The sequence below is a fragment of the Diplotaxodon limnothrissa genome, linkage group LG22 (assembly GCF_057381915.1).
Source record: "Diplotaxodon limnothrissa isolate DT_005_m linkage group LG22, D_limnothrissa_male_GT1.1, whole genome shotgun sequence".
Lineage (NCBI taxonomy): Eukaryota > Metazoa > Chordata > Actinopteri > Cichliformes > Cichlidae > Diplotaxodon > Diplotaxodon limnothrissa.
In genome coordinates, this window is record NC_140616.1 from 1846083 (window position 1) to 1858585 (window position 12503).

The following is a 12503-nucleotide window of genomic DNA, read 5'->3' on the forward strand; positions in this document are numbered from 1 at the left end:
CCGGTGTGAGGATGGTTACCGTTTCAGTGAGATTCAGCTCATGTTAGCATGAAGTCATGTGACGGCGTCAGAAAGGCTGTTTTGGTCAGAGGTTTGGGTTTAATGAAGTTGCAGATCACAAAAACACTTCCTGTATTCATTCAGCTGGGGAACCCTCGGGTCCCTTACTGAACCCTTCATGAGAGCGTTTTTAGAGTGCAGGCGTCCCGCTCGTGTTCCTCTGCTTTTTTTCCCCTCGCTTTCTTTTTTCAGCCGATTACGCAGCAAAGAGCGAGCGAGCATGAGGAGATATAGAGTAAGAGAGAGGGGGAGGGGGTGAAGCTGTCTGGTGCTGATGTGGGTCATTCTGAGGACATCTCTCCTCGCTTTACCCCGTCGCTCTCTCCATCGCTCTTCCTATACCCCTCCACAGACCCCTCCCATCGCGGCTTGTGCCCGCGGTCGCTGCCTGCTCGCTGCATCGCCCTACATATCCGCACGCCCGGCAGCTTATTCATCCGTTCATTCGTTCGTGCGTCCGCTCGTTTGTATCGTGAGGACGTGATGGATCCCAACTGTGCGTCTGTCAGAGAGGAGCTGAAAAACGAGGCCGCGTGCCGACTCGCCGTAGATCCACATGTAACGCAGCAAACAGCTTGAGGCGCCGACCCGACCTCCACAAACTCTGCAGATCCAAATCTGTAGGAGCGGCCAGACCCAACGAGACCCCACGGGTCAGAGAGGACCGGCGGTGCTTTTCTCATCGCGTCATATTGATGTTCCTACGGTAACAACACCAAGGAGAGCATCCACAGACGGGCCGGAGGGTGAAAACAGTCAAATACAGGCCAGAGCGACCCCCTCGGTGTTGATCACCAGGTCACCGAGCCGCTGACCCTCGTGTTACTGTTTCAATCATTTCTCTCTCACAAACTTCAAAGTCCTCTGAGGTTTTAGTTTCACCTGTGGTGTCAAATATAAAGAAATATTTTCACCTGCACACGGCAGCTTGTAGAGGCTAGAGCAGCCGCTTGATCTGAAACAACAGATTTAGTCTCCACATTTTGTTTGGCCTTTTTCCAGCTTATTTGACCGACACAGTGAAGGAAGGACAGGAGAGCAGGTGCAGGGAGAGAAGGGGGAAGACTTGCGGCAAAGGACTCGAACCCAGGCTGGCCTGTGTCAGCCGTATGGCATGTGGTCGCCCGCCCAACGCACTGAGCTAAACCTGCGCCAGTCTCCACATTTAAGCTTTATTCTCGGACCAAACAGTGTTTTTGTTCTTAATACTCTTTCGAACATATCCGATATGACACCAAAGTAAAGGCTGACTCGTTATATTCAGACTGTTTGGTCTTTAAAGTCGTGGTTTGGTTTTATGGCCTTTTGATAATAAAAATAAAAGCTGAGGCCTAAACTTTGTCCAAAGTCAATAAAGGAACAAATTTCAGCCTAAAGGTGGAGGAACGAGTCCCACCCCTGCCCTCCTGTAACGCCTTCAGCATCTACACATACAATCACTGTGAGAACTTTAAGTGGAGTTCCTCTAAACTCTCTCTGAGGAGAAGGCGGGACAGGGGGAGGGGTTTGTTTCCACGAACATGTGCATGACGATGACCTCATGCGACCCGCTGACCTCAGAGTGTAACTTAGCCTCCCTCCGCTGCGTCTGTGAGCGCGATACGTCCGACTCTGAGTCCAGGTGGCAGCTGTCCTGTATTTATTTGTCATTCTAAGCTGTCGGTCTATTTTTTCAGTGGCGATCTCTCATAAACGGAGACGTCAGTATCCACACGAACACGCTGGCTGGCAACCTGCTGACAGTCATCGCACCTCTCATTATATCCATTCAATCAGAAAAAACGGCACAAACAGCGTTTCTCTCCACAGTACGACTCTCTGTTAACTGTCAGAGCTCCTCCCCCTCCTCCCCCATAATCCCTCCAACATGAGAATAAATAATTCACCGCTGTCGGCTCGCAGACGCGTCACTGCAGCTTTTTGTGTTTTCTCCTCCCTGGATTCCTGAAGTTTACAGCCTGCACGTGCGAGCCGAGCGCTGAGCCTTTAAATACGACATCAGAAGGAACGCTGCTTAAAATTCATCCAGGATTTTCCTTCAATTACACATAATTTAATTATACATCGTTTTTTTCAATAGGAACACACGATAATAACTCATTAAACCGCAGTCATAAAAGGAGGGGATCGCTATCTGTCCGGCACACTGCACTTCATTTACTGGCAGCTCTTATCAGGGTCCCTACAAGTGTTTTAATAATATTGATAAGGACTATAAGTAGCCCCTAGAAGCAAACAAGTCCATTCTCTCTGATGATTATGTTCAGACCCGGCAAACATCGATCCTATCTTCCATGTTAGAGCTGGTGAAAAAAGACGCAGACAAACAGGTCCGGTCACATTCGTTTTCTTAACTGCACATCTGGCTCAGGGCCGCTGGGGGGGGTGGAGCCCGGTAAAGGCTTGATTAACTAGGCTCCACCCACTGCTGCTGGTTCATGGGTGATTCAAGTTGGCCAAACAGTCACAAAGAGAACAAGCTAACAGTAAGATACGATCCTTAGAAATGCGGTTCATGCAGACTATGATGCGTCTGAGGCTTGAAGCAGGTTAGAGAGACAAACCGTGCTGAGTAGAAACTTTAGATGCTGACCCTCGGAGAGGCTGTAACCTCGGTTTGGTCGCAGGCTTTTCAGCCCTGAGGATTTCCTCTGGATCTCCTGGATTCGCAAACTTCTGACGACTCAAAAAATCAGAAAACTTTATTTATCCCCAAGGGACAATTAACAAAAACAAAAAGCTGGAATTAGAAACAAAACACCGAATTTCGACCCACCCAGATGTACTTCGAGGGCCTAAATAAACCCTGTCAGTAACTCTGAAAGTGTTTATAGCAGGCTTTGTTAAATATAGCAGTTATTTTAAAGGATAATCAGCTGATTCTGATTCAGGTGGGATTCAGACTCAAACATCTCAGATTCTCTTGGCTGAAGTCTGAGTCAGGTTTTAGACTTCCTGCCTTACTGGACCTTTCTTCCTACTTCCTGTGCTCATGTGTCTACATATTGTTTGGTTTTTTAGGAATTGACAGTTGAAGTTGTGCCAATGGAGACGTGTGGACAGCTGCAGTGAACTTCTTAGAAGTTTATGTTAAGGGTTTTTTTCCCAACAGAACAAAAACCTGTGAAACCTTTAAAACATCAAAGAAAAACAAACTGCACACCTGACCTGACCTGTTGCTTCAGGGTCCTTTTCTTATCCATCTAACTGATGCAGACGTGATCGCATTTCAGGTTTATGACGCTGACAGAGACGAGCAGAGAGGCGACGGCTGCGACAGTCCAGACACCGTGCAGACACCATTTAGATGCAGATAAACAAAAGTGGTGTTGTTCATTTCTTTAAAAACAGGCTTCTGGTAACACCAGTCTGCATCTGATCACAGCCGCTTCATAACCACATTAGTTACCAAATGTTTTTTGTATGAAACAAACACGAAACAGATAAGCTGGACCTCTGTTCTCCGTCTGCGGATCAGATTGTGCGGTCTGGTTTTGGGGTCATAACCCTCCAAACCTGCATTTAAACATGAAGGACATGCATGGATATTGACACCTTTTCTTCACTGTAGGTTCACATCCATGACACACGTCTGGGTTTGGTGGGATTAGTGAGCACTGTCAGTGGTTTATATATCTCCTCCAACTTTGAATGAAAGAAAAACGGCTGAAATCAGGTTAAAAAGCCGCCGTTGTGCTGACCTTTAAAAATCTGAGAACTTTTTTGAAAAAAAAAACAAAAAACCTTCACTCAAAGCAGAGGAAACAGTTTGTATCCCGCCGCAGTGAAATATAGTCCCTCCAGCCCACCGCGCTTCCCTGGCTCTGTTCTCAGATAATCCCTTTAACATGAGAACATTTGCCGCGGCCTCCCCTCACCCAGCCGCCCCTCCCTGAATTAACTGATGGCCGCCTGTCCCGGATGCCTCAGCTCTGACAGATTGCTTGGCTGGACCGCCGTGTCCTCAGAAGACCCCTGACAGGCTGAAGTCTGGCCTTCGGTGAATGCTTACAGGGAGAGACAAATATCCAGCACTCACTGATTCAAATCAAATTCAAATTCAAATTTTATTTGTCACGTACACAGTCATACACAGTACGATATGTAGTGAAATGCTTGGACAACTGCTCGTGACCTAAAGAAAACAAAAAAGGAAAAGGCTATGAATAAGATAGGAAATAAATATGAAAAATTAAAAAGGGTAAATTTAACTAGGAAGGAATAAAATATAAATTAAGGTTAAAAATGAAATAACTGTACAACACAAATTAGAATGAAGGGTAAATTTAACTGGGAAGAATAAGATAAAATATATAAATTAAAGTTGAAAATAAAATAACTGTACAACAAAATACACAATTCTTTGTTTGAATTGAGCTCAAGACTGAACTGCATTTACTTTACTGCACGCTGGTATTAAAACTGTCTAAACCCAAATCAAGAGTCAGCCAGCTTCATGTGTAATGCACGCTGACCCTCTGAGACCGACCTGAAGCGCTGATTTATTCTGGTTACACCGAGGAACTCTAAGCTCACAGAAAATGTTCAAGACGAACCCAAACCACGCATAATTAGCAGAACACACAACGCTGGGGCTGCATGTATAAATTATGTGTACTTATATACGTCTTTTCCCAGCAAGAGCCTGAAGAATGAAGCCAGAAACCGCAGTGTCTCCGATGTCCACCAGAGGCCACTCCAAAAGTGAATCCGTGGGTGAATAACAATTAGCTTGAGCTGCATGCTAAAAGATCTTTTGTTAAAAGGGTTGGCGTAATAAGCAAATGCTTTGATTAGCCTTGTCTCGTGCTTTCTTGCTTTGTGGTAGATCTTTATTCTGTACTCACTGAGATATTTGAATGCTAATCAATAAATCAATAGTCAATACTCAATCGCAGTAGGTGTGACTTTGGCCAGAACGGGCTAGGACAATGGTCCAGTCTGTCCGACTGGATGGTTTTGCAGTGTGAAAGGACTCAGTTTGGATTTTTTATGGAGGTTTTGGCCTGTAACAACAGTCCTGGACGCCTGTTGAGATAAGTTGGACTTTTTCCTGGAGGGTGGTGGATTTCGCCAGGACTGATGTTGTTCTGCATCATCAGGTGGTGCCCTCCAGTTCATGCTGAAGTGGTTCTGAGGCCGTGGTCCTCAGCCAGCATGTTAACTCTGGGTCAGTGATGAGCTTCTGCCCCAACTGGAGAAAGGTAGTATCTCTGGGTCTTATTCACGAGAGAGGGCAGCGAGAGATTCACAGACAGATTGCGACGGTGTCTGCAGTCCATCGTGGTGAAGACAGAGCTGAGCAAATACATGAAGCTATCGATTTACTGGTCAATCTATGTTCCTACCCTCATCTATAGTATGGCGCAAGTTTTGATAGCGACTGAAAGAACGAGAATGCAAATACAAGCAACAGAAATGAGCTTTATCCGAAGGCTGGCTGACCTGTCCCTTAGAGAGAGGGTGAGGAGTTCAGTCATTCGAGAGGGTCTCAGAGTAGACCCGCTACTCCTCCACATCGAAAGGAGGCAGTTGAGGTGTTTAGGCATGACGATGGGTCTCCTGGCTCTGTCTTGCTTGTGATGAATAGATTACATTTTGCATCAGGAAGCATCATAAACCGAACACGACACAGCAAATAGCAGTCAGAGTCTCCAACATTACCTCAGTCAGAGGTGGTGGAAGTGTCCTCTGAGGACTGCATGGCTGGGTTGTTGGATCATCAGCTTCAGGTTGCCCTGTGACTGATTGGCCACCTGTCCAGGATGTAACCCCACCTCTCGATCTGTGACAGCTGGGATAGGCTCCAACCACCCGTGACCTTGGACTGGATCCGCAGAAGAAGATGGACAGATGGGCAGTTTCTGGGTTTAAGTGTTTAAGCAGCAGCTGGATCCAGAGTTCAGCTTTTAAGCTATTTTTTAGCAGTTAGTTTAGCTGCCTCTCCCTGAGCCTGGTTCAGCCCAGGGTTTCTTCCTTTTAAAAGGGAGCTTTTTCTTCCTACTGTTGCCAAGTGGTTGGTCATAGGGGGTCGTCTGATTGTTGTGGGTTTTCTCTGTATTACTGTGGGGTGATACAAGATAAGTCTGTTGTGAATTGGTGGTATAGAAAAAAAACACCTAAAACAACCTAAAATATGATTTCATAAATCACATTTCCACTTACTCTGCAACCCAAGGGCAGCACTGCATAAACAAGCATATTTGCTCCCAAAAGCATCGCTGACGCACAAAACTGGTGAAACCCGATGAACTCTCGGAAACAGACAAACAGCACTTTGCCAAATTCTGCTTCAAATTACACAAAATTATGTGAAAGGTCAGAAACATGAGACAGACGTCATATTCTGGCCTCCTCACTCACCGAGTCTCCTAAAACCGGACGAGTTGGTTATTCGCTTGCTGTCAGGCCCACCAGAGATAATTGAAGTTTATTGGTTCATTTCACTTCTGTATTTGTCAGCTTGTGTTTATGAATGTGCAGTGCTTAATTGCAGTTCCATGTTAGCTGCCTAATCTGCTGCCTCTTTGTCTTCTGGAAGCACATAATAAAAACATCCAGCCCCTCCCAAGCATCGCTTTCTGTGCATGGCATTGGCAGAACTAACACACAACAAAAACCCAATATTATTATATTTGCGCCTGCAAGCACGAAGTCGACTGTTTTCTGCTGCAGTTTTACTTTTTAATACATCATCTGTTCACCGGAGTCACTCGGTGCAGTTATTTATGAGACCAGAACAAACCCTGAACGTCTCGTGCTCTCAGAAAGATTTTTATCTCAAACTTTAAGACAAAAAAGTCGCCCTCACGTCGAGGTGTTTCCAAGTCTGACCCCGATGCTTCTTATTGGCTGCTGCACAAACAAACTGCACCAAGAAGCAAAGCGAACCAAGCTCCTTTTAATGAGACGGAGCAGGTCAGGTGTGAGCCTCCCTCAGACTCTGTTGTCCTGGTTCGATTCCTGTGACAGAACCACAGTCGAGAGTCGCTTCCACGAAATCAGTGTAGACGAAGGCTGATGTGTGTCTCATAGTCTGAACGCAGCTCCGAGAATTCAACCTTAATTAAACGACAGTATGGTGGCGTCAACTGATTTAACATGTGAATGAAGCTTTTGCTGATGTCACAAAATGTCTAATGTAAGCATTCAAACTACGACACGTGTGACCTGGACATGAAACGGTTATTCTGTTTTTCTCTTCTTCTGTTTTTATGTCTGTGAATTTAAGATCAGCGCCGTTACTGAAGCCGACTTTTTCTGTTGCACGATTTTGAGAAACTTTCAGCTGCAGCGAGGTCAGATAGAGGTCAAGCCGAGGACATGTGTGACTGCAGAAACGCAGGAGATGTAGCCGTGTGTGTGTGTGCATGCATGTGTGTGTGTGTGCATGCATGTGTGTGTGTGCGTGTGAGATAAATCTGCTTCCAGAGTCCCGCTGTAAACAGAAAGCTGCTCCTCATGATGGGAATCAGAACTTTAAGGAGGATGAAGGCTGGGTTGATGCGAGGGTAAAATTGAGGGTAAGTGTGTGTGTGTGTGTGTGTGTGTGTGTGTGTGTGTGTGTGTGTGTGATGTGGCGGAAAGCCGGCCTGTGTGACGGGTCTTCCCAGGATACCAGGCAGCCGGCTGAATGTACACACCGCCTCATGTTCTCTGACGCGCTCACGTTTGAGCGAACAAACACACTCCGGCTCGGCACGTGTGCACTCGCCGAGGCTATATGACCTCCATTTAATAAAAAAAGAAAAGAAAACATAAATACACTCCTCGGCGGGCGAGTCACCTGGTCAGGAGAGACCTTATATACTCTCACTCCTGTTTGTTCACGGCTTTAAAACCATCCGCTCACCAACTCCCAGTTTCAGGTCAGTGCGTCGGGAAACCTAAACACACGCCGGCCAACACGTATGCAGGCGGGGGGGGGGGGGGGGGCACGCATGAGCGCACAAACACACTCTGAGCCTCCACTGAGGAAAAAACGCCTCTGAGCGTCCTCAGGTGACCCCACATATGCCGCTTCTGCACGGTGGCTTTAAATAGAAACACTTCCATCTCAGGGAGTGACCGGCCCGACTGACACCTCCAACACCGACTGGTTGATTCACTAACCCGGTGAACGCAGCGTGACCTCTGCCGGACAGCTGCTGAAGCGGGGAAGACAAATAATCAACCTGGAAATACATGTGGGAGGAGCCAACATCTGGATTCAGCAGGAGATCAAAGGGAAACTGCTTTTCCTCACTTCCTGTCATGCTCCAGTGATGGCTGCTCCTATTAAACACGTCCATAAACTCAAATAATGAGGTCTGCGTATGTTTAATAATCCCTGAAGCTCCTCTTCGATCATTGCTGCATCTGCGAATTAAGAAAATATTCTGTGACCTGTGAGGCCGACTGAGACTGCTTCACTCAGACTGTAACACAGACCTGCATCGCTCACCGAGCTCAGCCGGTATTTATTATTTATGAACATATTTCTGTATATACGCAGTGCTTCCCACACGGACTTTAACCATCCACAGTAGAAAAGATGGACATTAGCTTCAGGGTCAGGAAGTGAAGCCTACGTGGAGCTGCACTCTCTCTGATGACCATCAGGGGGCGATACCTGCAGCTACAGAAGGACCTCTGGCCCTGACCTCTGGAAGCGCTGAGAGTCACCAGCTGTTCGTGTTTCTCTGTGATTTCACAGTCTGAGTTCAAAACACCGACGTGACAACAGGAAAATGCTCGGAGCTGTTTAACCAATGAGTGACACCGCAGCAGCTGCATCCACCCTTCAGGCTCTGGACACCTACATATATTACCCATTACTGCATGACTGTTTAAACCGTGAACATCTCTGCTTTGTGCCATTACATGATTTACTGATCTCCAAAATAATTTCTTTAGAAAATATGTAAACAAGCTGATATCCTTGATCAGCTGATCAGACAAAATAGCCCCACCGAACAGCCAATCAGATCTGATTTAGGAAGTGAGACACACGTAGTTACAGCTGCGCTCCATGAATCTGAGGACAGTTAGTTTGTAACAGCTGATCACAGAGTTTCCAGATGCGCTCTGAGGGTTTGGACCAATCAAAGGTTGGGGAGACGAGTCAGCAACCATCAGCTGAGAAAAGTGTGAAGACCCCACAACGAGTGGTTGCTGGAGGTGGTTGGCTCTCGCTAGCGTGAAATCTGAGCTTCATCTTTTAGGTTTTGTGCTCAGTGAAGTTGGTGAGAGCGCTGCTCAAACCCAGAGACCTGGCAGGCGTTTTTTGAATTATGCGAGACATCTTTGAGCTGCCATCAGCAACCAGAGGAAAGAGCTCAGGGTGGAGTTTGACTGTGAAAATCAATCTGGACCAACGCCCTGCTGAAGCTAACGTTAGCGACCGCTGCTCACTGTTGATGCAGCGAGGCTCTGGGCAGCGAGCGCACACGTCACACCTGTGCTTTCACTTGCACTGAGATAACTGCACAGTACTTCAAACAGTCAGTGAAGCTCTCATTATTACGTTTCTGTTCAGAAAGCCAATAAACACTAGAGATGGACCGATCCGATATTACGTATCGGTCCGATACTGACCTAAATTACTGGATCGGATATCGGAGAAAAATAAAAAATGTAATCCGATCCATTAAATATCACGAAAGCACCTCACAAAACTTGCAACACGCCGTAACTCACCTCAGAACGTTAGCACGTCGGAGCAGTATGCATCACGTGATAGAGCGGCTGTGGCATGCGGGACCTGTCGGTGGTCTGGATAGCATTTGGAGCTTCGCTAGCAACCTGGCATTTCATCTCCGACAAAGTTATCCCCGAGAGAAGTAAAGCAAGTGTGTAAGTCCATCTCTGAATGTTTGTAAAGCATTCCTGCGTTAAGCTTAACAAGCGATATATGGAGCGACTGCCTCTTCTTGCTGCTACTTCAATCATGAAACTGCTTAATGATCAGCTGATCGGCTTTTCTGTCGCGAGTCCGTGTCTCTAGTTTGCTTTTGGCCCACTTTGCACCAGAAAGAGGAAACCAGCGGCTGAACAACAGCAGCACGTTTAAGCTTGATAAGCTGTTGTTAGAATTTATTTAATATTACTTTCTACTCGAGGATCTTTTTCTACGCAGCTGACGCTGGTAACTGTGCAGGGGCGGATCTAGCAAAGTTTAGCCAGGGGGGCCGATAGGGCATTAACTGGGAAAAGGGGGCACAAAGACATACTTTTCTTTCTTATTCTCATTTAAAATGTCGAGCTTTTAATAAATAATTATCTGAATCTTACACCCAAAGTTTTAATTTGATGTAAAATGAATAGAAGTCAATTACTGTATATAGTAACTATTAAGTCTAATATATATACCCTAGTAAGCTATAGTACTTTTTCCTTTGGGAAGGTACCATCTGTGCAGTCTGCAGTTCTGTTGAAGAAAGATGTTGAATCTATTTAATATTTCTTGAAAAATAATTGATTTCTGTGCATTTTTTTTCACACTGCATCAAATTAAGGTTGATTACGTCGATTAAGCATCATGAGGTGGAGCGTGAGGGGTGGTTCCCTATTTTTTATTTATTTATTTTTGTTGTTGCTGGGAGTTGGAACCCTATTAGTTAGGCTGCTTAATATTTACGCTAAGTACTCTTTAAAATACCAGAATAGGGAGGATGGTGTAGGTTTAAGTTTATTAGATTGATCAGTATTGCTGAACTATGAAATTTTTTTTTTTTGCATACAGGTATAACAGAATAGCTTTAGTGTAGTTGTTGTTTTAAACTTGAGTATGAACTTATACAAAATGCAGCAAGATATTTAAAAAACAGTTTTGTTGATTAAAAAACACTATATCGGATTCATATCGGTATCGGCAGATATCCAAATTTATGATATCGGTATCGGTATCGGACATAAAAAAGTGGTATCGTGCCATCTCTAATAAACACACGGAGAAATGTTAAGTCCAATTGTTGAATGTGTCATTGTGTTTCTTAAATTTGTAAACTCTGAGTTCAATCTATAGGATCAAGACATTCCTTTGATCCTGAGCACCTCTGCAGCCACTCGGTGCTGGGGGAGGTTTTATTGCAGATACAGCCTATCTGACAGATCTGTTTCTTGTGTTGTTGCTTCCTGCTTTTATGACCCTTTTGGTGAGCAGGAAGTCATGCATACAGACACACACACACACACACACAGTGCCTTGTCTTAGAACCATTGGAGGTTTACGGTGGGAGGTGCTTTTGCTGTGATGTGTTTTGTGTGAACTGTTTTCCCAATAAAAGGCAGCAAGCGGAGGCCGTCGTCGGGGTCAGTCTGCGGTAGGATTCAGAGTGCTCGCTGAGACACCGGCGGGGCCTCCCTTGATGTTCGCCTTGTTTTTGTCGTTAGCGGGAATACGTTTCTAACCTAGCGGGGCTTGTGGAAACACAGACCCAACAGAAAGTTTCCAAACACACCTTTAAGTGTTTAGCGTGTTGGCAGAAGTGCGACCGCACAGAAACGTGTCGGCTGTATTTCACTCATCGAAATTCACAAAGTGTAGGACCCGTCACCGCTGCTCAAACGCCACCACATTACCACCTTTGTCTAATTGATGCAGTCGAGGACGCTGTGAGCACGAGGAGGAGGATGATGATCACCTGTCACACGTTCTGTTTGCATTCACACACACTCGTATATAGAGAGTCCCTCTGTAAAGACCTCAGACAAACTCCAGCGGAGGAGTGTTTGTGTGTCTCTCATCTATTAGTATTCTTTTCGTCACTCGTCTCGCTTCGTCGCTTCTCCCTCTGCTCGGTTTTGTTCTCTCCATCCTCTGTCTACACTCTCTCCCCCCGTCTCGCTCTTTTACGCCCTCCTCACTCCTTATAACCTGATCTCTGCCTCACCCTGCCCTCATTCTCCAGCCTTTCATTTCAGCTCTCCGCCTGTTTTTCTGGCTCCCAAACGTCACCAAAACAGAAAATGAGGCACTATTTTCTCTGCTTCCAGTTTCCTTTAAAAGCTGCAATTGAAGTGATTAAACTGCGGCACGGCTCGCTCACACAGCTTGCTTTCGATTTTCACAGTTTCCACGTTGCAAACCGAAGCCTTTCGCCTCCTTCGCTCAGGTGTGGCAGGGCCGTTCTCCTCCTTTGTGCCATTAAAAATATCCAGCTGGTTAGAACGATCAAACATAAATGTTTTGTGCAGAGAAATATGAAAATAAGAGTCAGCCCAGTTTAAAGTTTGAGCTGAGAAAGCGTTTCATGCATTTTCATATTCTCTGTGACGGCTGAACCTGAAATAAATGCCAGAAAATTCACATTTTTCTCCTTTTAACTGCAGTGTTTGTTGACAAATTAGAAATTAATTAAATAATGATTTTGCATATATGAGTAATAATTTGTATAATTTTCCTCCATCTTTTATTTTTCACAGTTTATCTTAAAGAAATGAAAGCATAAGAATAAAAAATC